We start from the raw sequence: 25,916 nt of genomic DNA, 5'->3' as shown, positions 1-25,916 counted from the left end.
GGACACTGTTCCTCTGCATGGCCTGCATGTTGGCCTCAGCCGGACCTGGTGAGTGGGGTTACCACCTGGGGCTCACCCATACCTGGTGACACAGGTCCCTACGTGGGCCTCACTTGGACCTGGTGAATCTGTTCCTTACCTGGTCCTCCCCCAGACCTGGTAACCCTGGTCGCCACCTGGGAATCACCTGGACCAGGTGAATCTGGTCCCCATCTGGGCCTCACCCAGTCCTGGTGACTTTCTTCCCCACTTGGAACTGATTGCTGTGGACTCCTTCTTGGACTCAACTGGAACTGTTGACTCTGATCCTAACTGGGCTTCACCCAGATCTGGTGACTCTGGTCCTCACCTGTGGACCATTATGACCTGGATACTCTGTTCCACACCTGAGCCTCACCTGGACATGCTGACTCTGGATCCCCTCTGGGCCTCACCCTGACATGGTGACTATGGTCCCCTTCTGGATGTCACCTAGACCAGGTGAATCTGGTACCCCTCTAGGCCTCAATAAGACCTGGTGACTCTGGTCCTCAATTGGGCCTCACCGGGACCTAGTGAATATGCTCTACACCTGCGCCTCATCTGGACCTGTGACGCTGGTTCTATCTGGGCATCATCGGGACATGGTTACTCTGTTCCCACTGGGACTGACCTGATCCTTGTAACTCTGCCATGACTTTGGCCTCTCTGTACCAGGTGACTCTGGCTCTACCTGGGCCTAACCTGTAACTGGTGACTCTGATCCTAAGCATGGCCTCACCTGACCTGGTGACTGTGGTTCCCATCGGGACCTCACCTGAACCTGATATTTCTGTTCCCCACCTGGGTAGCATCAGGATATGGTTACACTGTTCACTAACAGTGACCCATCCGGACCTATTAACTCTGGTCTTCACCTGAGCCACACCTGGACATGGTGACACTGGTTCCCACCTGGGTCTCACCTGGACATGGTGAGTCGGATCCCCACCTGGTCCTCACCTGTAACTGGTGATTCTCGTTCCCACATGGACATCATGTGGACCTGGTGGCTGCTTTGTTTCTAGCTTCTCATGTACCTCGTGACTCTGGTCCCCACCAGGGCCTCACCCGGACTTGGTGAGTGTGGTTGCCACCTGCACCTCACCTGGACCTGGTGATTCTGGTCTGCACCTGAGACTACCCTGGATCTGGTGACTGGGGTCTCCACCTGGGCTCCACCTGGATTTGGGGACTCCGGTCCCCATCTGGGCCTCACCTGGCCCTGTTGACCATGGTCCTCAACTATTCAGAATAGGGACCCGGTGACTGTGTTCCACAACTGGACCTCACCTGGACCAGGTGACTCTGGTCACCCTCAGGGTCTCACCGTGCCCTAGTGACTGTGAACCCCACATTGTACTGACTTGAACTTGCTGACCCTGGTTGCCACCTGCAACTGACGTAGAACTGTTGACTCTGGTTCTTTCAAGGGCCTCCCCTGAACCTGGTGAACCTGGTCCCCACCTGGGCCTCACCTGGACGTGGTGACTCTTGTCACCACCGGTTACTCACGTGGACCTGGTTACTGTGTTCCACGCCTGGGCCTCAAGTAGACCTGTTGACCATGGTCCCCAAGCCGGCCTCACATGAACCTGTTGCCTGTGATCCCCACCGGTGCCTCACGTGTACCTGGTAACTCTGGTCCTCACCTGGGCCTCTTCTGGACCTAGTGACCCTGGTCCCAACCTGGGCTACACCTGGATCTGGTGACTCTGGTCCCCGTCTGGGTCTCACACAGTCCTGGTGACTTTGTTCCCCACGTGGACGTGATTGCTGTGGACTCTTTCTTGGCCTCACCTGGAACTGGTGACTCTGGTCCCTATCTGGATGTCACCTGGACCAGGGGATTCTGGTACCCCTCTGGGCCTCAACCAGATCTGGTGACTCTGGTCCTCAAATGGGCCTCACCTGGACCTAGTGAATATGCTCCATCTGGGCCTCATTTGGACCTGGTGACTCTGGTCCATACATGGGCAACATCGGGACATGGTTCCACATAATGGTCTGCAGGTTGGCCTCTTCTTGACTTGGTAACTGTGGTCCCTACCTGGGCATCATCGGGACACGGTTCCTCTGCATGGCCTGCAGGTTGGCGTCACCTGGACCTGGTGAGTGGGGATGCCACCTGGGCCTCACCCATACCTGGTGACACAGGTCCCACGTGGGCCTCACTTGGACCTAGTGAATCTGGTCCTTACCTGGTCCTCACCCGGAACTGGTAACTCTTGTCACCACCTGGGAATCACCTGGACCTGTTAAATCTGGTCCCCATCTGGGCCTCACACAGTCCTGGTGACTTTGTTCCCCACCTGCACCTGATTGCTGTGGACTCCTTCTTGGCCTCACCTGGAAATTGTGACTCTGCTCCTAACTGGGCCTCACCCAGATCTGGTGACTCTGGTCCTCACCTGTGGATCATTATGACCTGGATACTCTGTTCCACACCTGAACCTCACCTGGACATGATGACTCTGGATCCCCTCTGGGCCTCACCCTGACCTGGTGACTCTGGTCCCCATCTGGATGTCACCTGGTCCAGGTGATTCTGGTACCCCTCTAGGCCTCAACCAGTTTTGGTGATCTGGTCCTCAACTGGGCCTCAACGGGACCTAGTGAATAAGCTCCATCTGGGCCTCATTTGGACCTGGTGACTTTGGTCCCTCCCTGGGCATCATTGGGACATGGTTACACAGCATGGCCTACAGGTTGGAATCACCAGGAGCCGGTAACTCTGGTCCCTGCATGGGCATCATCGGGACACGGTTCCTCTGCATGGCCCAAGGGTTGGCCTCACCTGGACCTGGTGATTGGGGTTTCCACCTGAGCCACCTAGGCCGAACCTAGATCTGGTGACTCTTGTCCCCAGCTATTCCTCCCCTGTACCTGGTGACCCATGCACCCATGTGGGCCTCACTTGGACCTGGTGAATCTGGTCCTTACCTGGTCCTCACCTGGAACTGGTAACTCTGGTCACCACCTGGGAATCACCTGGACCTTTAGAATCTGGTCCCCATCTGGGCCTCACACAGTCCTGGTGACTTTGTTCCCCACCTGGACCTGATTGTTGTGGACACATTCTTGGCTTCACCTGGAAGTGGTGAGTGTGATCCTAACTTGGCCTCATCCAGATCTGGTGACTCTGGTCCTCACCTGTGGACCATTATGATCTAGATACTCCGTTCCACACCTGAGCCTCACTTGGACATGATGACTCTGGATCCCCTATGGGCCTCACCCTGACATGGTGACTCTGCTCCCCATCTGGATGTCACGTAGACCAGGTGAATCTGGTACCCCTCTAGGCCTCAACTAGACCTCGTGACTCTGGTCCGCAACTGAGCCTCACTGGGACCGAGTGAATATGCTCCCCACCTGCGCCTCATCTGGACCTGGTGACTCTGGTTCTACCTGGGCAACATCGGGGCATGGTTACTCTATTCCCCACTGGGACTGACCTGATCCTGGTAACTATGGTCCTGACTTTGGCCTCTTCTGTACCAGGTGACTCTGGCTCAACAGGGGCCTCACCTGTAACTGGTGAGTCTGATCCTAAGCATGGCCTCACCTGACCTGGTGACTGTGGTTCCCATCGGGACCTCTTCTGGACCTCATGTCTCTAAGCCCTCCTGGAATTCACCAGGACCTGGTTTCTGTGGTTCCCACCTGGTTAGCATCAGGATATGGTTACACTGTTCACTAACAGTGACCCAGCTGGACCTATTAACTCTGGTCTTCACCTGGGCCACACCTGGACATGGTGACACTGGTTCCCACCTGGGTCTCACCTGGACATGGTGAGTCGGATCCCCACCTGGTCCTCACCTGTAACTGGTGATTTTCATTCCCACATGGACATCATGTGGACCTTGTGGCTGCAGTGTTTCTAGCTTCTCATATACATCGTGACTCTGGTCCCCAGCAGGGCCTCACCGGGACCTGGTGAGTGTGGTTGCATCCTGCACCTCACCTGGACCTGGTGATTCTGGTCTACACCTGAGACTACCCTGGATCTGGTGACTCTGGTCCCCACCTGAGCTTCACTTGGATTTGGGGACTCCGGTCTCCATCTGGGCTTCACCTGGCCCTGTTGACCATAGTCCTCAACTGGGCAAAATTGGAACCCGGTGACTGTGTTCCACAACTGGACCTCACCTGGACCAGGTGACTCTGGTCCCCCTCTGGGTCTCACCGTTCCCTAGTGACTGTGAACCCCCTCTATGGCCTGTCTTGGTCCTGCTGATACTGGTTGCATCCTGGGCCTGACCTCAAACTGTAGACTCTGGTTTTTCAAAGGCCTCCCGTCGACCTGGTCATCCTGGTCCCCACCTGGATCTCACTTGGACGTGGTGACATTGTCACCATCGGGGACTCTCCTGGACCTGCTTACTGTGTTCCACACCTGGGCCTCAAGTAGACCTTTTGACCATGTTCCCCAGGACGGCCTCACATGGACCTGTTGACACTGCTCACACCGGGGTCTCACTTGTACCTGGTATCTCTGGTCCCCACCTTGACCTCATCTGGACTTAGTGACTCTGGTCCCCACCTGAGCTTCACCTGGATCTGGTGACTCTGGTCTCCACCTGGACTTCACCTGGATCTGGTGACTCTGGTCCCCACATGGACCTCTCCTGGACCTGGTGACTCCTTTCCAACATGGACCTCACCTGGATCTGGTGACTCTGGTCCTCAGTTTGGCCTCACCTGGACCTGGTGACTCTCGTTCCTACATGAATCACACCTGGACCTGGTGACTGTGGTGTTCTTGTAGACTCAATTTTACCTGGTGACTCAGGTCCTCACTAGGGCCTCTCCTGGATTTGGTAACTCTGGCCTGCTGGTTGGCCTCACCTGGACCTGGTGAGTGGGGTTGCCACCTGAGCCTCACCCATACCTGGTGACTCAGGTCCCCACGTGGACCTCTTGGACGTGGTGAATCTGGTCCTTACCTGGTCCTCTCCCATACCCGGGGACTCTGGTCACCAACTGGGCCTCGCCTAGACCTGGTGAATCTGGTCCCCACCTGGGCCACACCCAGTCCTGGTGACGTTGTTCCCCACCTGGACCTGATTGCTGTGGACTTTTTCTTGGCCTCACCTGGAACTGGTGACTCTGATCCTATCTGGGCGTCACCCAGACCTGGTGACTCTGGTCCTCACCTGGGCATCCTTGGTACGTGGTGACTCTGTTCCACACCTGAGCCTCTCCTGAACATGATGACTCTTGAACCTCTCTGGGCCTCACTCTGACCTGGTGACTCTGGTCCCCATCTGGATTTCACCTGGACCAGGTGATTCTGGTATCCCTCTAGGGCTCAACCAGATCTGGTGATTCTGGTCCTCAACTGGGCCTCACCTGGACCTAGTGAATATGCTCCATCTGGGCCTCATTTGGACCTGGTGTCTCTGGTCCCTACATGGGCATCATCGGGACACGTTTCCTCAGCAGGTCCCAAAGGTTGGCCTCACCTGGACCAGGTAAGTCTGGTCCCTACGTGGGCATCATTGGGACATGGTTCCACTGCATGGCCTGCACGTTGGCCTCACCTGGACCTGGTGATTGGAATTTCCACCTGGGCCTCACCCATACCTGGAGACACAAGTCCCCACGTGGGCCTCACTTGGACCTGGTGAATCTGGTCCTTACCTGGTGCTCACCTGGAACTGGTAACTCTGGTCACCACCTGGGAATCACCTGGACCTGGTGAATCTGGCCCCCATCTGGGCCTCACCCAGTCTTGGTGACTTTGTTCCCAACCTGGACCTGATTGCTGTGGACTCCTTCTTGGCCTCACCTGGTACTGGTGAGTCTGATACTATGTGGGCCTCACCCAGATCTGGTGACTCTGGTCTTCACCTGTGGACCATTATGACCTGGATACTCTGTTCCACACCTGACCCTCACCTGGACATGATGACTCTGGATCCCCTCTGGGCCTCACCCTGACATCGTGACTCTGGTCCCCATCTGGATGTCACCTACCCCAGGTGAATCTCGTACCCCTGTAGGCCTCAACTAGACCTGGGCATTTTGGTCCTCAAATGGACCTCACCTGGACCTAGTGAATATGCTCTCCACCTGCGCCTCATCTGGACCTGGTGACTCTGGTTCTACCTGGGCATCATCGGGACATGGTTACTCTATTCCCCACTGGGACTAACCTGATCCTGGTAACTCTGGTCCTGACCTTGGCCTCTTCTGTCCCAGGTGACTCTGGCTCCACCTGGTCCTCGCCTCTAGCTGGTGACTCTGATCCTAAGCATGGCCTCACCAGACCTGGTGACTGTGGTTCCCAATGGAACCTCACCTGGACCTCATGTCTCTGGTCCCTCCTGACCCTCACCAGGACCTGGTGTCTCTGGTACCCACCAGGGTAGCATCAGGATATGGTTACACTGTTCACTAACAGTGACCCAGGCGGAACTATTAACTCTGGTCTTCACCTGGGCCACACCTGGACAGGGTGTCACTGGTTCCCACCAGGGTCTCACCTGGACATGGTGTGTCGGATCCCCACCTGGTCCTCACCTGTAACTGGTGATTCTCGTTCCCACATGAACCTCACCTGGACCTGGTGACTGTGGTGTTCTTGTAGACTCACATTTACCTGGTGACACTGGTCCCCACTAGGGCCTCACCTGGATCTGGTGACTCTGGCCTGCTGGTTGGCCTCACCTTGACCTGGTGTTTGGGGTTGCCACCTGGGCCTCACACATAGCTGGTGACTCAATTCCCCTCGTGGGCCTCTTGGACCTGCTGAATCTGGTCCTTACCTGGTCCTGTCCGAGACCCGGGGACTCTGGTCACCACCTGGGCCTCACCTGGACCTGGTGAATCTGGTCACCATCTGGGCCTCACCCAGTCTTGGTGACTTTGTTCCCCACGTGGCCCTCATTGCTGTGGACTCTTTCTTGGCCTCACCTGGACCTGGTGACTCTGATCCTATCTGCGCGTCACCCAGATCTGGTGACTCTGGGCCTCACCTGAGCATCATTGGTACCTGGTGACTCTGTTCCACGCCTGAGCCTAACCTGGACATGATGACTCTGGAACCACTCTGGGCCTCTCCCTGAACTGATGCCTCTGGTCCCCATCTGGATGTCACTTGGACGAGGTGATTCTGGTACCCCTCTAAGCCTCAACCAGATCTGGTGACAGTGGTCCTCAACTGGGCCTCACCGGGACCTAGTGAACATGCTCCTCACCTGCGCCTCATCTGGACCTGGTGACTCTGGTCCCTACCTGGGCATCATCGGGACATGGTTCCTTTGCATGGCCTGCAGGTTGGCCTCACCTGGACCTGGTGTGTGGGGTTGCCACCTGGGTCTCACCCATACCTGGTGACTCAGGTCCCAACGTGAGACTCTTGGACCTGGTGAATCTGGTCCTTACCTGTTCCTCTCCCAGATCCGGGGACTCTGGTCACCACCTGGGCTCACCTGGACCTGGTGGATCTGGTCCCCATCTGGGCCTCACTCAGTCCAGGTGACTTTGTTCCCCACCTGTACCTGATTGCTTTGGACTGTTTCTTGGCCTCACCTGGAACTGGTGACTGAGATCCTATCTGCGCGTCACCAGTCATGGTGACTCTGGTCCTCACCTGGGCATCATTGGTACCTGGTTACTCTGTTCCACACCTGAGCCTCACCTGCACATGTTGACTCTGGAACCTCTCTGGGCCTCACCCTGACCTGAAGACTCTGGTCCCCATCTGGATGTCACCAAGACCAGGTGAATCTGGTACCCCTCTGGGCCTCAACTAGTCCTGGTGACACTGGTCCTCTGGGCCTAACCGGGACCTAGTGAATATGCTCCCCACCTGCGCCTTATCTGGACCTGGTGACTCTGGTTCTACCTGGGCATCATCGGGACATGGTTACTCTATTCCCCACTGGGACAGACCTGATCCTGGTAACTCTGGTCCTGACGTTGGCATCTTCTGTACCAGGTGACTCTGGCTCAAACCTGGGTCTCACCAGTAACTAGTGACTCTGATCCAAAGCATGGCCTCACCTGACCTGGTGACTGTGGTTATCATCGGACCTCACCTGGACCTCAGGTCTCTGGTCCCACCTGGGCCTCACCAGGACCTGGTGTCTCTGGTACCCACCTGGGTAGCATCAGGATATGGTTACACTGTTCACTATCAGTGACCCAGCCGGACCTATTAACTCTGGTCTTCACCTGGGCCACAACTGGACATGGTGACACTGGTTCCCACATGGGTCTCACCTGGACATTGTGAGTCATATCCCCACCTGGTCCTCACTGGTAACTAGTGATTCTCGTTCCCAAATGTACATCATGTGGTCCTGGTGGCTGCAGTGTTTCTAGATTCTCATGTACCTCGTGACTCTGGTCCCCAGCAGGGCCTGAACGGGACCTGGTGAGTTTGGTTGCCACCTGCACCTCACCTGCACCTGATGATTCTGGTCTGCACGTGAGACTACACTGGATATGGTGATGTGGTCCCCACCTCGGCTTCACTGTTTTGAGGACTCAGGTCCCCATCTGGGCCTCACCTGGCCCTGTTGACCATGGTCCTCAACCTGGCAAAACTGCGACCCGGTGACTGTGTTCCACAACTGGACCTGAACTGGACCAGGTGACTCTGGTCCCACTCAGGGTATCACCGTGCCGTAGTGACTGTGAACCGCACTTTGGCTTGACTTGAACCTTCTGACCCTGGTTGCCACCTGCGTCTGATTTCGAACTGTTGACTGTGGTTCTTTCAAGGGCCTCCCCTGTACCTGGTGATCCTGGTGCCCACCTGGGCCTCACCTGGACGTGGTGACTCTTGTCACCACCGGGGACTCACCTGGACCTGCTTACTGTGTTCCACATCTGGGCCTCAAGTAGTCCTGTTGACCATGATCCCCAAGCCGGCCTCACATGGACCTGTTGTCTCTGATCCCCAGCTGGGCCTCACGTGTAACTGGTAACTCTGGTCCCCACCTGGGTCTCACCTGGACCTAGTGACTCTGGTCCCCACCTGGACCTCACCTGGATCTGGTGACTCTGGTCCTCAGTTTGGCCTCACCTGGACCTGGTGTCTCTCTTCCCCACTTTGACCTATCTCAGAACTGCTGAATCTTGCCCCACCTAGGCCGCACCCAGACCTGGTGACTCTTGTCCCCAGCATTGCCTCAATTCGACCTGATGAATCTGGTCCTCACGTGGGCCTCACATGGACCTGGGACTCAGCTGGTTGAGTGGCTCTGGTTCCCACAAGGGGCTCACCTGATATTACTGACTGTGGTCTTATTCTATGCCTCACCAGGACCTAGTGATTCTGTTCCCCATCTGGGCCTGCATGGCCCTAGTGACTGTGGTCCTCACCCAGGAACCATTGGGACCTGGATACTCTATTCCACACCTGGGCCTCACTTTGACCAGGGACCTTTTGTCCCATTCTGGGCCGCAAATTAAACTGGTTACTCTGGTTCCCCCTCTGGTCCTCACCCTTACCTGGTGACTCTGGTCACCCCTTGGGCTTCACTTGGGCCTGGTGAATCTGGACCTTAGCTGGTCCGCTCCTGGATCTGGTGACTGGTCGCCACCTGGCCCTCACCTGGACTAGGTGAACCCTGGTGCCAACAGCGCCTCACCTGGACCTTGTAACTGTGGTCCCACGTGGACCTCACCTCGATCTGGTGGCTCTGGTTCCCATATGGGGCTCTCCTGGACCTGGTTCCTGTGGTCTCCATCTGGCCTCACCTGGAACACAATGACTCTGATCCATATTTGTGCCTCTCATGGACCTGTTGACTCTGGTCCTTACCTGGGCATCATTGGAACCCGGATACTCTCTTATATAACTGGGCCTCACCTAGACCTGATGAATGTGGTCCCACCTGTGCCTCACCTGGATGAGGTCACTGGTTCCCACAGGGACCTCACCTGTACCTGGTGACTCAGGTCCTCAAATGGGCATCATGGGACCTGGTTTCTCAGCTCCACATCGGGGACTCACCTGGACCTAGTGATTCTCGTCCCCGTCTGGGCCTCACCCTGACGTGGTGCTCTGGTCCACACCTGGATATCACCAGAACCGGGTGACTCTGGTCCCCCTCTGGGACTCACCGGGAGCTGGTGACACTGGTCCTCAATGGGCCTCAAAAGGACCTGGTGAATCTACTCCTCACTTAGGCCTCATCTGGACCTTGTGACTCTTTTCCCACCTGGCATCAATGGAACATGGTTACTCTGTTCCCCAACTGGGCCTCACTTGGACATGATAAATTTGCTGCACACTTTGGCCTCAAATGGTCCTGATGACTCTGGTCCCCCCACGTAAGCCACAAACTGCACCTGGTGACTGTGGTCCCCACCTGGGTCTCACCTGGACCTGGTGACTCTCGTTCCCACATGAACCACACCTGGACCTGGTGACTGTGGTATTCTTGTAGACTCACATTTACCTGGTGACTCCGGTCCCCACTAGGGCCTCACCTGGATCTGGTGACTCTGGCCTGCAGCTTGGCGTCACCTGGACCTGGTGAGTGGGGTTGCCACCTGGGCCTAACCCATAACTGGTGACTAATTCCCCACGTGGGCCTCTTGAACCTGGTGAATCTGGTCCTTACCTGGTCCTCTCCCAGACCCAGGGACTCTGCTCAACACCTGGGCCTCACCTGGACCTGGTGAATCTGGTCCCCATCTGGGCCTCACCCAGTCCTGGTGACTTTGTTCCCCACCTGGACCTGATTTCTGTGGACTCTTTCTTGGCCTCACCTGGAAGTGGTGACTCTGATCCTATCTGCGCTTCACCCAGATCTGGTCACTCTGGTCCTCACCTGTGGACCATTATGACCTGGATACTCTGCTCCACACCTGAGACTCACCTGGACATGATGACTCTGGATCCCCTCTATGCCTCACCCTGACATGGTGACGCTGGTCCCCTTCTGGATATCACCTAGACCAGGTTAACCTGGTTCCCCTCTAGGCCTCAACTTGACCTGGAGACTCTGGTCCTCAACTGGGCCTCACCAGGACCTAGTGAACATGCTCCCCACCTGCGCATCATCTGGACCTGGTGACTCTGGTTCTCCCTGGGCATCATCGGGACATGGTTACTCTATTCCCCACTGGGACTGACCTTATCCTGGTAACTCTGCTCCTGACTTTGGCCTCTTCTGTACCAGGTGACTCTGGCTCCACCTGGGCCTACCTGTAACTGGTGACTCTGATCCAAATCATGGCCTCAACAGACCTGGTGACTGTGGTTCCCATCGGGACCCCACCTGGTCCTCATGTCTCTGTTCTCACCTGGGCCTCACCAGGACCTGGTGTTTCTCGTACCCACCTGGGTAGCATCAGGATATGGTTACACTGTTCACTAACAGTGACCCAGCCAGACCTATTATCTCTGGTCTTCACCTCGCCACACATGGACATGGTGACACTGGTTACCACCTCGGTCTCACCTGGACATGGTGAGACTGATCCCCATCTGGGCCTCAATGTAACTGGTGATTCTCGTTCCCACATGGACATCATGTGGACCTGGTGGCTGCAGTGTTTCTAGCTTCTCATGCACCTCGTGGCTCTGGTCCCCACCAGGGCCTCACCGGGACCTGTTGAGTGTGGTTGCCACCTGCACCTCACCTGGACTTTGCTGATTCTTGTCTGCCCCTGAGACTACCCTGGATCTGGTGACTGTGGTCCCCACCTGGGCTTCACCTGGATTTGGGGACTCCGGTCCCCATCTGGGCCTCACCTGGCCCTGATGACCATGGTCCTCAACTGGGCACAATTGGGACCCGGTGACTGTGTTCCACAACTGGACCTCACCTGGACCAGGTGACTCTGGTCCCCCTCTGGGTCTCACCTTGCCCTAGTGACTGTGAATCCACCTTTGGCCTGACTTGGACCTGCTGACGCTGGTTGCCACCTGCCCCTGACCTCGAACTGTTGACTCTGGTTCTTTCAAGGGCCTCCCCTGTACCTGGTGATCCTGGTCCCCACCTTAGCCTCACCTGGACGTGGTGACTCTTGTCACCACCGGGGACTCACCTGGACCTGCTTACTGTGTTCCACACCTGGGTCTCAAGTAGACGTGTTGACCATGGTCCCCAAGGCGGCCCCACATGTACCTGTTGCCTCTGATCCCCACCGGGGCCTCACGTGTACCTGGTAACTCTGGCCCTCACCTGGGCCTCATCTGGACCTAGTGACTCTGGTCTCCACCTGGGCTTCACGTGGATCTGGTGACTCTGGTCCCCACCTGGACCTCACCTGGATCTAGTGACACTGGTCCTCAGTTTGCCCTCACCCAGACCTGGTGACTCTTGTCCCCAGCTATACCTCAATTCGACCTGATGAATCTGGTCCTCACGTGGGCCTCACATGGATCTGGGACTCAGCTTGTTAGAGTGGCTCTTGTTCCCACAAGGATCTCACCTGATACTGGTGACTGTGGTCTTATTGTATGCCTCACCAGGACCTAGTGATTCTGTTCCCCATATGGGCCTGCATGGCCCTAGTGACTCTGGTTCTGACCCAGGCATCATTGGGACGTGGATACTCTCTTATATACCTGGGCCTCACCTGAATCTGGTGACTCTGGCCTGCAGGTTGGCCTCACATGGACTTTGTTAGTGGGATGCCACGTGGGCCTTATGCATACCTGGTGACTCAGGTCCCCACGTGGGCCTCTTGGACCTGGTGAATCTGGTCCTTACCTGGTCTTCTCCCAGACCCGGGGAATCTGGTCACAACCTGGGCCTCACCTTGACCTGGTGAATCTGGCCCCCATCTGGGCCTAACCCAGTCCTGGTGACTATGTTCCCCACCTGGACCTGATTGCTCTGGACTCTTTCTTAGCCTCACCTGGAACTGGTGACTCTGATCCTATCTGTGCGTCACCCAGACCTGTTGACTCTGGTCCTCACCTGGGCATCATTGGTACCTGGTTACTCTGTTCCACACCTGAGCCTCACCTGGACATGATGTCTCTGGGACCTCTCTGGGTCTCACCCTGACCTGGTGATCTGATCCCCATCTGGATGTCACCTGGACCAGGTGATTCTGGTACCCCTCTAGGCCTCAACCAGATCTGGTGACTCTTTTCCTCAACTGGGCCTCACCTGGACCTAGTGAATATGCTCCATCTGGGCCTCATTTGGACCTGGTGACTCTGGTCACTCACTGGGCATCATTGGGAAATGGTTCCACTGCATGGCCTGCTGGTTGGCCTCACCTGGACCTGGTAACTCTGGTCCCTACCTGGGCATCATCGGGACATGGTTCCTCTGCATGGCCTGCAGGTTCGCCTCATTTTGACCTGGTGAGTGGGGTTCCCCCTTGGGTCTTACCCATGCCTGGTGACACAGGTCCCCACGTGGGCCTCACTTGAACCTGGTGAATGTGGTCCTTACCTAGTCCTCACCCGGAACTGGTAAATCTGGTCACCACCTGGGCATCACCTAGTCCTGGTGACTTTGTTCCCCACCTGGACCTGATTGCTGTGGACACCTTCTCAGCCTCACCTGGAAGTGGTAATTCTGATCCTAACTGGGCCTCTTCCAGATCTGGTGACTCTGGTCCTCACCTGTGGACCATTATGACCTGGATACTCTGTTCCACACCTGAGCCTCACCTGGACATGATGACTCTGGATCCCCTCTGGGCGTCACCCTGACATGGTTACTCTGGTCCCCATCTGGATGTCACCTAACCAGGTGAATCTGGTACCCCTCTAGGCCACAACCAAGCCTGGTGACTCTAGTCCTCAACTGGGTCTGCCCGGGACCTAGTGAATATGCTCCCCAACTGCGCCTCAACTGGACATGATGACTCTGGTTCTACGTGGGCATCATCGGGACATGGTTACTCTATTCCCCACTGGGAGTGACCTGATCCTTGTAACACTGGTCTGACTTTGGCATTTTCTGTACCAGGTGACTCTGGCTCTACCTGGGCCTCACCTGTAACTGGTGACTCTTATCCTAAGCATGGCCTCACCTGACTTGGTGACTCTGTTCCCCATTAGGATGTAACCTGGACCAGGTGATTCTGGTACCCCTCTAGGCCTCAACCAGTTCTGGTGACTCTGGTCCTCAATTGGCTTCACCTGGACCTAGTGAATATGCTCCATCTGGGCCTCATTTGGACCTGGTGACTGTCGTCCCTACCTGGGCATCATCGGGACATGGTTCCGCACATGGCCTGCAGGTTGGCCTCACCTGGACCTGGTGAGTGGGATTGCCACCTGTGGCTAACCCATACCTGGTGACTCAGGTGCCCATGTGGGCCTCTTGGACCTGGTGAATCTGGTCCTTACCTCTTCTCCCAACCTGGGTACTCTGGTCATCACCTGGGCCTCACTTGGACAAGGTGAACTGGTCCCCATCTGGGCCTCACCCAGTCCTGGTTACTTTGTTCCCCACCTGGAACTGATTGCTGTGGACTCTTTCTTTGCCTCACCTGGAACTGGTGACTCTGATCCTATCTGCGCGTCACCCAGATCTGGTGACTCTGGTCCTCATCTGGGCATCATTGGTACCTGGTGACTCAGTTCCACCCCTGAACCTCACCTGGACATGATGACTCTGGAACCTCTCTGGGTCTCACCCTGTCCTGGTGACTCTGGTCCCCATCTGGATGTCACCTGGACCAGAGGATTCTGGTACCCCTCTGAGCCTCAACCAGATCTGGTGACTCTGGTCCTCTACTGGGCCTCACCTGGACCTAGTGAATATGCTCCATCTGGGCCTCATTTGGACCTGGTGACTCTGGTCCCTACCTGGGCATCATCGGGACATGGTTCCACTGCATGGCCTGCAGGTTGGCATCACCTGGACCTGGTAACTCTGGTTCCTACATGTACATCATCGGGACACGGTTCCTCTTCATGGCGCGAAGGATGGCCTCTCCTGGACCTGGTGAGTTTGGTTGCAACCTGTGCCTCACCCGTACCTGGGGACACAGGTCCCCGCTTGGGCCTCTTGGACCTGGTGAATCTGGTCCTTACCTGGTCGTCTCCCAGCCCCAGGGTCTCTGGTCACCACCTGGGAATCACCTGGACCTGGTGAATCTGGTCCTGACCAGGGCCTCACCCAGTCCTGGTGACTTTGTTCCCCACCTGGACCTGATTGCTGTGGACTCCTTCTTGGCCTCACCTGTAACTCGTGACTCTGATCATATCTGCGCGTCACCCAGACCTGGTGACTCTGGTCCTCACCTGGGCATCATTGGTACCCGGTGACTCTGTTCTACACCTGAGCCTCACCTGGACATGATGAATCTGAAACCTCTCTGGGCCTCACCCTTCCCTGGTGACTGTGGTCCCCACCTGGATGTCACCTGGACCAGGGGATTCTTGTACACCTCTCGGCCTCAACCAGATCTGGTGACTCTGGTCCTCAACTGGGCCTCACCTGAACCTAGTGAATATGCTCCATCCGGGCCTCATTTGGACCTGGTGACCCTGGTCACTACCTGAGCATCATTGGGACATGGTTTCACTGCATGGCCTGCAGGTTGGACTCACCTGGACCTGGTAACTCTGGTCCCTACCTGGGCATCATCGGGACATGGTTCCACTGCATGGCCTGCAGGTTGGCCTCACCTGGTCCTGGTAACTCTGGTCCCTACCTGGGCATCATCTGGACACGGACACTTGGACATGATGTCTCTGGAACCTCTCTGGGCCTCACCCTGACCTGGTGACTCTGGTCCCCATCTCGTTGTCACCTGAACCAGGTGATTCTGGTACCCTTATAGGGCTCAACCAGATCTGGTGACTCTGGTCCTCAACTGGGCCTCACCTAGACCTAGTGAATATGCTCCATCTGGGCCTCATCTGGACATGGTGATTCTGATCCCTACCTCGGCATTACCGGGACATGGTTCCACTGCATGGCCTGCAGGTGTGCCTCACCTGGACCTGATAACTCTAGACCCCACCTGGGCATCATCAGGACATGGTTCCTCGGCATGGCCTGCGGGTTTGCCTCACTTGGACCTAGTGAGTGGGGTTTTCACCTGAGACTCACCCATGCCTGGTGACACAGGTCCCAACGTGGGCCTCACGTGGACCTGGTGAATCAGGTGCTTCCCTTGTCCTCACCCGGAACTGGTATCTCTGGTCATCACCTGGGAATCACCTGGACATTGTGATTCTGGTCCCCATTGGGCCTCATCCAGTCCTGGTGACTTTTTTCCCCACCTGGACCTGATTGCTGTGTACTCCTTATGGCCCTCACCTGGAGCTAGTGACTCTGATCCTAACTGGGCCTCACCGAGATCTGGTGACTATGGTCCTCACCTATGGACCATTATGACCTGGATACTCAGTTCCACACCTGAGCCTCACCTGGACATGATGACTCTGGATCCCCTCTGGGCCTCAGCCTGACATGGTGACTCTGGTCCCCATCTGGATGTCACCTAGACCAGGTGAATCTGGTACCCCTCCAAGCCTCAACTAGACCTGGTGACTCTGGTCCTCAACTTGGCCTCACCGGGACCTAGTGAATATGCTCCCCACCTGCACCTCATCGGGAGCTGGTAACTCTGGTTCTACCTGGGCATCATCGGGACATGGTTATTATTCCACACTAGGACTGACCTGATCCTGGTAACTCTGGTCCTGACTTTGGCCTCTTCTGTACCAGGTGACTCTGGCTCCACCTGGTCCTCACCTGTAACTGGTGATTGTCGTTCCCACATGGACATGATGTGGACCTGGAGGCTGCAGTGTTTCTAGCTTCTCATGTACCTCGTGACTCTGGTCCCCACCAGGGCCTCACCGGGACCTGGTGAGTGTGGTTGCCACCTGCACCTCACCTGGACCTGGTGATTCTGGCCTGGACCTGAGACTACCCTGGATCTGGTGACTGTGGTCTCCACCTGGGCTTCACCTGGATTTGGAGACTCCGGTCCCCATCTGGGCGTCACCTGGCCCTGTTGACCATGGTACTCAACTGGGCAAAATTGGGACCTGGTGACTGTTCCACACCTGGACCTCAACTGGACAGGCGACTCTGGTCCCCCTCTGGGTCTCACCGTGCCATGGTGACTGTGAATCCAACTTTGGCCTGACTTGGACCTGCTGACCCTGGTTCCCACCTGCGACTGACGTCGTACTGTTGACTCTGGTACTTTCAAGGGCCTCCCCTGGACCTGGTGATCCTGGTCCCCACCTGGGCCTCACCTGGACGTGGTAACTTTTGTCACCACTGGTTACTCACCTAGACCTGGTTACTGTGTTCCACACCTGAGCCTCAAGTAGACCTGTTGACCATGGTCCCCAAGCCGTCTCACATGGACCTGTTGCCTCTGATCCCCACCGGGGCCTCTCGTGTACCTGGTAACTCTGGTCCTCACCTGGGCATCATTGGTCCTGGTGACTCTGTTCCATACCTGAGGCTCCCCTGGACATGATGTCTCTGGAACCTCTCTGGCTATCAACCTGACCTGGTGACTCTGGTCCCCATATGGATGTCACCTGGACCAGGGGATTATGGTACCCCTCTGGGCCTCAACCAGGTCTGGTGACTCTGGTCCTCAAATGGGCCTCACCTGGACCTAGTGAATATGCTCCGTCTGGGCCTCATTTGGACCTGGTGACTCTGGTCCCTACCTGGGCATCATCGGGACATGGTTCCACTGCATGACCTGCAGTTTGGCCTCACCTGGACCTGGTAACTCTGGTCCCTACCTGCATTATCGGGACATGGTTCCACTGCATGGCCTGTAGGTTGGCCTCACCTGGACCTGGTAACTCTCGTGCCTACCTGAGCATCTTTGGGACCTGTTTCCTCTACATAGCCTGCAGGTTGGTCTCACCTGGAACTGGTGAGTGGGTTTGTCACCTGGGCCTCACCCTTGCCTAGTGACACAGGTCCCCACTTGGGCCTCACTTGGACCTGGTGAATCTGGTCCTTACCTGGCGGTTACCCGGAACTGGTAACTCTGGTCACCACATGGGAATCACCTGGGCCTGGTGAATCTGGTCCCCATCTGGGCCTCACCCAGTCCTGTTGACTTTCTTCCCCACCTGGACCTGATTGCTGTGGACTCCTTCTTGGCTAACCTGGAACTGCTGACTCTGTTGCTAACTGGGCCTCACCCAGATCTGGTGACTCTGGTCCTCACCTGTGGACCATTATGACCTGGATACTCTGTTCCACACCTGAGCCTCACCTGGATATGTTGACTCTGGATCCCCTCTGGGCCTCAGCCTGACTTGGGGACTCTGGACCCCATCTGGATGTCACCAGACCAGGTAAATCTGGTACCCCTCTAGGCCTCACCTAGACCTGGTGACTCAGGTCCTCAACTGGGCCTCAACGGGACCTAGTGAACATGCTCCCCACCTGCGCCACATCTGGGCCTGGTGACTCTTGTTCTACCTTGGCATCATCGGGACATGGTTACTCTATTCCCACTTGGAGTGACCTGATCCTGGTAACTCTGGTCCTGACTTTGGCCTCTTCTGTTCCAGGTGAGTCTGGCTCCACCTGGGCCTCACCTGTAACTGGTGACTCTGATCCTAAGCATGGCCTCACCTGACCTGGTGACTGTGGTTCCCATCGGGACCTCACCTGGACCTCATGTCTCTGGTCCCACTTAGGCCTCACCAGGATCTGGTGTCTCTGCCACCCACCTGTGTAGCATCAGGATATGGTTACACTGTTCACTAACAGTGGCCCAGCAGGACGTATTAACTCTGGTCTTCACCTGGGCCACACCTGGACATGGTGACACTTTTTCCCACGTGGGTCTCACCTGGACATGGTGAGTCGGATCCCCACCTGGTCCTCACCTGTAACTGGTGATTCTCTTTCCCACATGGAGATCATTTGGCCCTGTTGGCTGCAGTGTTTCTAGCATCTTTTTTTTAATTTTTATTTATTTATGATAGTCACAGAGAGAGAGAGAGACAGAGACACAGGCAGAGGGAGAAGCAGGCTCCATGCACCGTGAGCCCGAGATGGGATTCGATCCCCGGTCTCCAGGATCGCGCCCTGGGCCAAAGGCAGGCGCCAAACCGCTGCGCCACCAAGGGATGCCATGTGTTTCTAGCTTCTCATGTACCTCGTGACTCGGGTCCCCACCAGTGCCTCACCGGGACCTGGTGAGTTTGGTTGCCACCTGCACCACAACTGGACCTGGTGATTCTGGTCTGCACCTGACACTACCCTGGATCTTGTGACTGTGGTCCCCACCTGAGCTTCACCTGGATTTCGGGACTCCGGTCCCCACCTCGGTCTCACCTGGCCCTGGGACCATGGTCCTTAACTGGACAAAATTGGGACCTGGAAACTGTGTTCCACAACTGGACTTCACCTGGACCATGTGACTATGCTCCCCCTCTGGGTCTCACCGTGCCCTAGTGACTGTGAATTCCACTTTGGCTTGACTTGGACCTGCTGACCCTGGTTGCCACCTGCGCCAGAACTCGAACTGTTGACTCTGGTTCTTTCAAGGGCCTCCCCTGTACCTGGTGATCCTGGTCCCACCTGGGCCTCACCTGGTCGTGGTGACTCTTGTAACCACGGGGGACTCACCTGGACCTGCTTACTGTGTTCCACATCTGGGTCTCAAGTGGACCTGTTGATCATGGTCCCCAAGCCGTCGTCACATGGACCTGTTGCCTCTGATCCCCGCCGGATCCTCACGTGTACCTGGTAACTCTGGTCCTCACCTGGGCCTCATCTGCACCTAGTGACTCTGGTCCCCACCTGGGCTTCACCTGGATCTGGAGACTCTGGTCCCCACCTGGACTTTACCTGGACCTGGTGACTGTGGTCCCACCCGGGCCTCTACTGGATGAGGTGACTGGTTCCCACAGGGACCTCACCTGGACCTGGTGACTCAGGTCCTCATATGGGCATCATGGTACCTGGTTTCTCAGTTCCACATCGGGGCCTCACCTGGACCTAGTGATTCTCGTTCCCCTCTGGGCCTCAACCTGACGTGGTGACTCTGGTCACCCCTGGATATCACCAGAACCGGGTGACTCTGGTCCCCCTCTGGGACTCTCCCGGAGCTGGGGACACTGGTCCTCAGCTGGGCCTCAAAAGGACCTGGTGAATCTACTCCTCACTTAGGCCTCGTCTGGACCTTGTGACTCTTTTCCCACCTGGCATCAATGGGACATGGTTACACTGTTGCCCACCTGGGCCTCTCCTGGACATGATAACTTTGCTCCACACTTTGGCCTTAACTGGTCCTGATGAATCTTGTCCCCCCACCTAGACCTCAATCTGGACCTGGTGAGTGTGGTCCCCACCTGGGTGTCACCTGGACCTGGTGACTCTCGTTCCCACTTGAAACACACCTGGCCCTGTTGACTGTGGTGTTCTTGTAGACTCACATTTACTTGTGACTCCGGTCCCCACTAGGGCCTCACCTGGATCTGGTGACTCTAACCTGCAGGTTGGCCTCACCTGGACCTGGTGAGTCGGGTTGCCACATGGGCCTCACCCATACGTGTTGACTCAGGTCCACACGTGGGCTTCTTGGACCTGGTGAATCTGGTCATTACCTGGTCCTCTCCCAGACTCGGGGACTCTGGTCAACAACTGGGCCTCACCTAGATCTGGTGAATCTGGTCCCCATCTGGGTCTCACCCAGTCCTGGTGACTTTGTTCCCCACCTGGACCTGATTGCTGTGGACTCTTTCTTGGCCTCACCTGGAACTGGTGACTCTGATCATATCTGCGCGTCACCCAGACCTGGTGACTCTGGTCCTCATCTGGGCATCATTAGTACATGGTGACTCTGTTCTACACCTGAGCCTCACCTGGACATGATGACTCTGGAACCTCTCTGAGCCTTACCCTTCTCTGGTGACACTGGTCCCCATCTGGATGTCACCTGGAACAGGGGATTCTCGTATCCCTCTAGGCCTCAACCAGATCTGGTGACTCTGGTCCTCAACTGGGCCTCACCTGGACCTAGTGAATATGCTCCATCTGGGCCTCATTTGGACCTGGTGACTCTGGTCCCTACCTGGGCATCATAGGGATATGGTTCCACTGCATGGCCTGCAGGTTGGCCTCACTTGGGCCTGGTAACTCTGGTACCTACCTGGGCATCATCGGGACACGGTTCCTCTCCATCGCCTGCAGGTTGGCCTCACCTGGACCTGGTGAGTGGGGTTGCCAATTGTGCCTCACCCATACATGGTCACACAGGTCCCAGCGTGGGCCTCAATTGGACCTGGTGAATCTGGTCCTTATCTGGTCCTTCCCAGAACTGGTAACTCTGGTCACCACTTGGGAATCACCTGGGCCTGGTGAAACTGGTCCCCATCTGGGCCTCACCCAGTACTGGTGACTTTGTTCCCACATGGACCTGATTGCTGTGGACGCCTTCTTGGCCTCACCTGGAACTGGTGTCTCTGATCCTATCTGCGCGTCACCCAGACCTGGTGAATCTGGTCCTCAACTGGGCATCATTGGTACCTGGTGACTTTGTTCCACACCTGAGCCTCACTTGGACATGATGACTCTGGAACCTCTCTGGGCCTCACCCTGACCTGGTGACTCTGGTCCCCATCTCGATGTCACCTGAACCAGGTGATTCTGGTACCCTTAAAGGGCTCAACCAGATCTGGTGACTCTGGTCCTCAACAGGGCCTCACCTAGACCTAGTGAATATGCTCCATCTGGGCCTCATTTGGACATGGTGATTCTGATCCCTACCTCGGCATTACCGGGACATGGTTCCACTGAATGGCCTGCAGGTGTGCCTCACCTGGACCTGATAACTCTAGACCCCACTTGGGCATCATCAGGACATGGTTCCTCGGCATGGCCTGCAGGTTGGCCTCACTTGGACCTAATGAGTGGGGTTGTCACCTGAGACTCACCCATGCCTGGTGACACAGGTTCCCACGTGGGCCTCACGTGGACCTGGTGAATCTGGTCCTTCCCTTGTCCTCACCCGGAACTGGTAATCTGGTCCTCACCTGGGAATCACCTGGATATTGTGATTCTGGTCCCCATTGAGCCTCACCCAATCCTGGTGACTTTGTTCCCACCTGGACCTGATTGCTGTGTACTCCTTCTTGGCCCTCACTTGGAACTAGTGACTCTGATCCTAACTGGGCCTCACCCAGATCTGGTGACTCTGGTCCTCACCTGTGGACCATTATGACCTGGATACTCTGTTCCAACGTGAGCCTCACCTGGACATGATGACTCTGGATCCCCTCTGGGCCTCAGCCTGACATGGTGACTCTGGTCCCCATCTGGATGTCACCTAGACCAGGTGAATCTGGTACCGCTCCAAGCCTCAACTAGACCTGGTGACTCGGTCCTCAACTTGGCCTAAACGAAACCTAGTGAATAGGCTCCCACCTGCAACTCATCTGGCCCTGGTAACTCTGGTTCTACCTGGGCATCATCGGGACATGGTTACTCTGTTCCACACTGGGACTGACCTGATCCTGGTAACTCTGGTCCTGACTTTGGCCTCTTCTGTACCAGGTGACTCTGGCTCCACATGGGCCTCACCTGTAACTGGTGACTCTGATTCTAAGCATGGCCTCACCTGACCTGGTGACTGTGGTTCCATCGGATCTTACCTGGGCCTCGTGTCTCTGGTCCCACCTGGGCCACACCAGGACCTGGTGTCTCTGGTACCCACCTGGGTAGCATCAGGATATGGTTACATTGTTCACTAATAGTGACCCAGCCAGACCTATTAACTCCGGTCTTCACCTGGGCCACACCTGGACATGGTGACACTGGTTCCCATCTGGGTCTCACCTGGACATGGTGAGTCGGATCCCCACCTGGTCCTCACCTGTACCTGGTGATTCTCATTCCAGCATGGACATCATGTTCACCTGGTGGCTGCAGTGTTTCTAGCTTCTCATGTACCTAGTGACTCTGGTCCCCACCAGGGCCTCACCGGGAGCTGGTGACTGTGGTTGCCACCTGCACCTCACCTGGACCTGGTGATTCTGGTCTGCACCTGAGACTACCCTGGATCTGGTGACTGTGGTTCCCTCCTGGGCTTCACCAGGATTTGGGGACTCTGGTCCCCATCTGGGCCTCACCTGGCCCTGTTGACCATGGTCCTCAACTGGGCAAAATTGGGACCCTGTGACTGTGTTCCACAACTGGACCTCACCTGGACCAGGTGACTCTGGTCCCCCTCTGGGTCTCACCGTGCCCTAGTGACTGTGAACCCCACTTTGGCCTGGCTACGACCTGCTGACCCTGGTTGCCAACTGCGCCTGACCTCGAACTGTTGACTCTGGTTCTTTCAAGGGCCTCCCCTGTACCTGGTGATCCTGGTGCCCACCTGGACCTCTCCTGGATGTGGTGACACTTGTCACCACCGGGGACTCACCTGGACCTGCTTACTGTGTTCCACACCTGGGCCTCAAGTACACCTCTTGACCATGGTCCCCAAGCCCGCCTAACATGGACCTGTTGCCTCTGATCCCCACCGGGGCCTCACGTGTACCTGGTAACTCTGGTCCTCACCTGGGCCTCATCTGCACCTAGAGACTCTGGTCCTCACCTGGACTTCACCTGGATCTGGTGAATCTGATCCCCACCTGGACTTTACCTGTTCTGGTGACTCTGGTCCCCAGCTGGACCTCTCCTGGACCTGGTGACTCTCTTTCCAACATGGATCTCAACTGGATCTGGTCACTCTGGTCCTCAGTTTGGTCTCAGCTGGACCTGGTGTCTCTCGTCCCCACTTTGACCTAACTCAGAACTGCTGAATCTTGCCCCACCTAGGCCGCACCCAGACCTGGTGACTCTTGTCCCCAGCTATACCTCAATTCGACCTGATGAATCTGGTCCTCACGTGGGCCTCACATGGACCTGGGACTCAGCTGGATGGAGTCGCTCTGGTTCCCACAAGGGGCTCACCTGATACTGCTGAATGTGGTCTTATTCTATGCCTCCCCAGGACCTAGTGATTCTGTTCCCCATCTGGGCTTGCATGGCCCTAGTGACTCTGGTCCTCACCCAAGCATCATTGGGACATGGATACTCTATTCCACACCTGGGCCTCACTTTGACCAGGGACCTCTGGTCCCATTCTGGGCCTCAAACTAAACTGGTTACTCTGGTTCCCCCTCTGGGCCTCACCCTTACCTGGTGACTCTGGTCACCCCTTGGGCTTCACTTGGGCCTGGTGAATCTGGTCCTTAGCTGGTCCGCACCTGGATCTGGTGACAGGTCACCACGTGGACCTCACCTGGACTTGGTGAATCCTGTTGCCACCTGCGCCTCACCTGGACCTTGTGACTCTGGTCCCTCCTGGACCTCACCTGGATCTGGTGGCTCTGGTTCCCATATGGGACTCTATTGGACCCGGTTCCTGTGGTCTCCTATGGCCTCACCTGGAACACAATGACTCTGATCCATATTTGTGTCTCTCCTGGATCTTGACTCAGGTCCTTATCTGGGCATCATTGGGACCTGGATACTCTCTTATATACCTGGGCCTCACCTGGACCTTGAGACTGTGGTCCCACCTGGGCCTCACCTGGACGAGGTGACTGGTTGCCACAGGGACATCACCTGGACCTGGTGACTCAGGTCCTCATATGGGAATCATTCACCTGGTTTTCAGTTCCACATCGGGGCCTCAACTGGACCTAGTGATTTCGTCCAACTCTGGGCCTCACCCTAACCTGGTGACTCTGGTCCTCACCTGGATATCATCAGAACCGGGTGACTCTTGTCCCCCTCTGGGACTCACCCGGAGCTGGGGACACTGGTCCTCAACTGGATCTCAACAGTACTTGTTGAATCTACTCCTCACTTAGGCCTCGTCTGCACCTTGTGACTCTTTTCCCACCTGGCATCAATGGGACATGGTTACTCTGTTCCCCACCTGGGCCTCACCTGGACATGATACCTTGGCTCCACACTTTGGCCTCAACTGGTCCTGATGACACTGTTCCCCCCACCTAGGCCTCAATCTGGACATGGTGACTGTCGCCACCTGGGTCTCACCTGGACCTGGTGACTCTCATTCCCTCATGACCCACACCTGGACCTGGTGACTGTGGTGTTCTTGTAGACTCACATTTACCTGGTGACTCCGGTCCCCACTAGGGCCTCAACTGGATCTGGTGACTCTGGCCTGCAGGGTGGCCCCACCTGGACATGGTGAGTGGGCTGCCACTCCATTCCTGGTGACTCAGGTCCCCAGGTGGACCTCTTGGACCTGGTGAATCTGGTCCTTACCTTGTCCTTTCCGGAACTGGTAACTCTGGTCACCACTTGGGCCTCACCTGGACCTGGTGAATCTGGTACCCATCTAGTCCTCACCCAGTCCTGGTTACTTTGTTCCCCACCTGGACATGATTGCTGTGGACTCTTTCTTGGCCTCACCTGGAACTGGTGACTCTGATCCTATCTGCGTGTCACCTAGACGTGGTGACTCTGGTCCTCACCTGGACATGATTGGTAACTGGTGACTATGTTCCACACGCTGACCCTCACCTGGACACGATGACTATGGAACCACTCTGGGCCTCACCCTAACCTGCTGACTCTGGTCTCCATCTGGATGCCACTTGGACCAGGTGATTCTGGTACCCCTCTAGTCCTCAACGATATCTGGTGCCTCTGGTCCTGAACTGGGCCTCACCTGGACCTAGTGAATATGCTCTATCTGGGCCTTACCTGGACCTGGTATGTCTGGTTCCTACCTGGGCATCATCGGGACATGGTTCCACTGCATGGCTGCAGGTTGGCCTCACCTGGACCTGGTAAATCCAGTCCCTACCTGGGCATCATCCTGACACCGTTCCTCTGCATGGCCTGCAGGTTGGCCTCACCTGGACCGGGTGAGTGGGGTTGCCACCTGTGCCTCACCCATACCTGGTGACACAGGTCCCCACGTGGGCCTCACTTGGACCTGGTGAATATGGTCCTTACTTGGTCCTCACCCGGAAC

This window comes from Canis lupus, chromosome 30 (assembly GCF_048164855.1).
Source record: "Canis lupus baileyi chromosome 30, mCanLup2.hap1, whole genome shotgun sequence".
In the NCBI taxonomy this organism is placed as follows: domain Eukaryota; kingdom Metazoa; phylum Chordata; class Mammalia; order Carnivora; family Canidae; genus Canis; species Canis lupus.
The sequence above is the reverse complement of the archived record's forward strand: the minus strand, read 5'-3'. Positions refer to the sequence as shown.